General features: G+C 43.6%; 1 non-coding gene across 1 annotated transcript; it reads right to left on the bottom strand.

Moving 5' to 3' along the window:
- Nucleotides 1-225: 225 nt before the first annotated feature.
- Nucleotides 226-332, bottom strand: LOC133299437 (small nucleolar RNA R71). Its single transcript, XR_009749923.1, has one exon. It is a non-coding gene; the product is annotated as a small nucleolar RNA R71 (small nucleolar RNA).
- Between the last annotated feature and the right edge of the window lie 3,321 nt (nt 333-3,653).

Genomic DNA, 3,653 nt, shown 5'->3' with positions numbered 1-3,653 from the left:
AGTGCAGAGGACCCTTACTTGCATATAGAATTTTTTTTGTTAATGAGTGATACTGTGAAAATTAATGGTGTCACAAGGGATGCAATTCTGCTGAGACTATTCACTCATTCACTGAAGGATGATGCAAGGAGATGGTTGCAGTCATTGCCTCAAGGGAGTATAACAACTTGGGATGATCTGCAAACCAAGTTCTTGGCCAGATTCTTTTCAGCATCCAAGAGGGAAAAGTTGAAGGATGAGATCACAGGCTTCAAGCAAAAAGAATCATAATCCATTTATGAGGCTTGGGAGAGATTCAAGACTTTATTGAGGAAATGTCCACAGCATGAAATAGAAGTGGGGAATCAAGCAGCAATATTCCTCCAAAGGTTGACAACCAACACTAGAACATTGGTGAATGCCACTGCTGGTGGTTCATTGACCACCAAGACTCCTCAAGAGGCTTTGGATATTTTTGAATCATTGGTATCTCAGGAATTTGATAATGCCCCAGTGACTGACAGAATGACAGGGATCATTAAGCTAGATGGGTATGATGCTTTGTTGGCAAAGAATGACCAGTTGATGCAGACACAGAAACAGTAACAACAACAGTTGGATGCTCTCACTAAGCAACTATCCTCACAAAAGGTTGCTTCTGTAGATACCAATTGTGTGTGTGCTATCTGTGGCAAAGACCATGTGACAGAGGAATGTGACTATGGGGGATCACCAGAACATGCAGAAGTTAATGGAGTGTGTTATGACCATCACAACCAGAGGAATTACAACAACCAGGGGCGAAATTTGTATCTGCCACCATGGAAGAACAAGAATCAGCACCCAGGGTTTAGTTATAGTTCCAACCATCAGTTGAATCCTCCACTGCATCCTCCTCCAACACACTAATCACAGCCAAGTGATACTGCTGCATGGGAAAAATCCTTTGCTCAGTTATCCAAGACTACTCAAGATTACATTCAGGGGTCTAATTCATTCAGAGAGGAAACATCTGCATTCATGCAAGAGACCAAGACTTCATTCAGAAATCAGGAAGCATCTATCAGGAATCTAGAGACCCAGATTGGTCAGTTATCAAGACAGATATCTAAGAGACCACAGGGGAAGTTTCCTAGTGATACAATGGTGAATCCTAAGGAGCACTGCAAAGCAATCATGACAAGAAGTGGGTTGGTGCTTCAACAGGTGAAAAAGAATATAGAAGATAAGAAGAATGAAGAAGAGGTTGTGGTTGAAGTTGTAGTCTCTGATGATGGAGTAGAGAAGGTGAAGGAAAATAAAGAAAAAGAAACAGTGAAGGAAGATAAGGAAGAAAAAGAGGTGGTAGTTGAAAATGATAGTGTGCCCAAGAAAACAATGAAGTGGAAGAAGAAGAAGATGGCTGACAAGAAGGACCAGCCAGTTACTTTGTCTCCATATGCCAAAGTTCCTTACCCTCAGAGATTGAAGCAAGAGATTCAGAAACAGAACTATGCAAGATTTCTGGATATGTAACATCCCGGGCGGTGACGAGGGCGGGGAGTGATCGCCGGTGCGAAAGGGCATGGACAAGGAGCGGCTCCTGGAAGGCTTCTAGGGACGGGGGTACATGAATGAATCGAATCAACACCCGAAAGAGAGGGATTCCAGAGACTGTGCTGGTATGGGACGGTACAGTTGGGAATGACTTATAAGAATTAATTGGTACTACCTATACTAACAAGATGCATCTACTTTTCGATAGCCCGGATCGAAAGAACTCCACAGTTAAGCGTGCTTGACTTGGAGCAATTCAGGGATGGGTGACCTCCTGGGAAGTTTTCCCGGGAAGTGTGCGAGTGAGGACAAAGCACGCTGAAAAGTCTCGTGTTAGTGTATGGGGACAGTCGTTGATCCTTGCAAGTTGTCAGGCGTTACAAGTGGTATCAGAGCAGGGCCTCTCTTCCAGTACGGAGTGGTTCGAGGAGGAACCAGGCGGAAGCTGGTGGGCATGTAACATCCCGGGCGCTGACGAGGGCGGGGAGTGATCGCCGGTGCGAAAGGGCATGGACAAGGAGCGACTCCTGGCAGGCTTCTAGGGACGGGGGTACATGAATGAATCGAATCAACACCCGAAAGAGAGGGATTCCAGAGACTGTGCTGGTATGGGACGGTACAGTTGGGAATGGCTTATAAGAATTAATTGGTACTACCTATACTAACAAGATGCATCTACTTTTCGATAGCCCGGATCGAAAGAACTCCACAGTTAAGCGTGCTTGACTTGGAGCAAATCAGGGATGGGTGACCTCCTGGGAAGTTTTCCCGGGAAGTGTGCGAGTGAGGACAAAGCACGCTGAAAAGTATCGTGTTAGTGTATGGGGACAGTCGTTGATCCTTGCAAGTTGCCAGGCGTTACAGGATATCTTCAAGAAATTGCAGATAAACATACCATTTGCTGAAGCCCTGGAGAACATGCCTCACTATGCAAAATTTATGAAGGATCTTTTATCTAAGAAGAGGAAGTTAAAGGATGGTGAGATGGTGGCTGTGACGGAGGAGTGTAGTGCTCTGATTCAGAAGAAATTACCTCCAAAGTTGAAGGATCCAGGGAGCTTTAGCATTTCAATTGCAATTGGGGATGTGGAAGTTGGTAAAGCACTATGTGATTTGGGGGCAAGTATAAATTTGATGCCATTGTCTGTCTGTAGGGCATTGAGGATAAATAAGTTGAAGGATACCAATGTTATTCTGCATCTAGCAGATAGATCTATCAAAAGACCAGAAGGATTAGTAGAAGATGTGTTAGTTAAGGTGGACAAGTTTATTTTTCCTGTGGATTTTGTGATATTTGATATGGAGGAAGAGGATACTGAAAGTCCTTTTACTCCTAGGAAGACCATTCCTAGCAACTGCAAGATCCCTGATAGATGTTGAACAAGGGAAGTTGATGCTAAGGGTGGATGAAGAAACAGTTACAATTGATGTCTTTGAAGCCATCAAACATCCTGTTAATGTGGAGGATTGTTTCAGTATTGATGTCATACAGGAGATGGTGGAAGAAGTGAATAGATAAGAAGACTTTTCATTGGAGGAAGACAGATTTCTTGAGAAGACAAGTACAGAAAATTATCAAGAGGAACCGGTAGTGGAAGAGCTTGATAAAAAGATAGATGACATTCCTGTGGGAGCACCTAAGGTAGAGCTTAAAGAACTACCTTTAAATCTGAAGTATGTGTTCCTTGGGGATGATCAAACATATCCAGCAATCATCAATGCAATGTTATCTGAGAGTGAAGAAATGAAGTTGATTCAGGTACTCAAGAAGAATAAAACAGCTATGGGATGGCAATTTTCAGATCTTAAGGGTATCAATCCTTCTTTCTGCACCCACAAAATCTTGATGGAAGAGGAAGTCAAACCAGTAAGGCAACCACAGAGGAGACTCAACCCCACTATGAAAGAGGTAGTGAGGAAGGAGGTTGTGAAGCTACTTGATGCTGGGATGATTTATCCTATCTCAGACAGTGCTTGGGTGAGTCCTGTTCAAATAGTACCCAAGAAAGAGGGAATGACTGTGGTGAAGAATGAGCAGAATGAATTGATTTCCACAAGGACAATCACTGGCTGGAGGATGTGCATTGACTATCAGAGACTGAACAAGGCAACAAGGAAGGACCATTTTCCCCTTCCGT

The sequence above is a fragment of the Gastrolobium bilobum genome, unplaced genomic scaffold (assembly GCF_033153095.1).
Source record: "Gastrolobium bilobum isolate Gb01-03AN ecotype WA unplaced genomic scaffold, APGP_CSIRO_Gbil_v1 utg86262, whole genome shotgun sequence".
Taxonomy (NCBI): domain Eukaryota; kingdom Viridiplantae; phylum Streptophyta; class Magnoliopsida; order Fabales; family Fabaceae; genus Gastrolobium; species Gastrolobium bilobum.
Note: the sequence above shows the minus strand (reverse complement) of the source record. Positions and strands in the feature narration are given on the sequence as shown.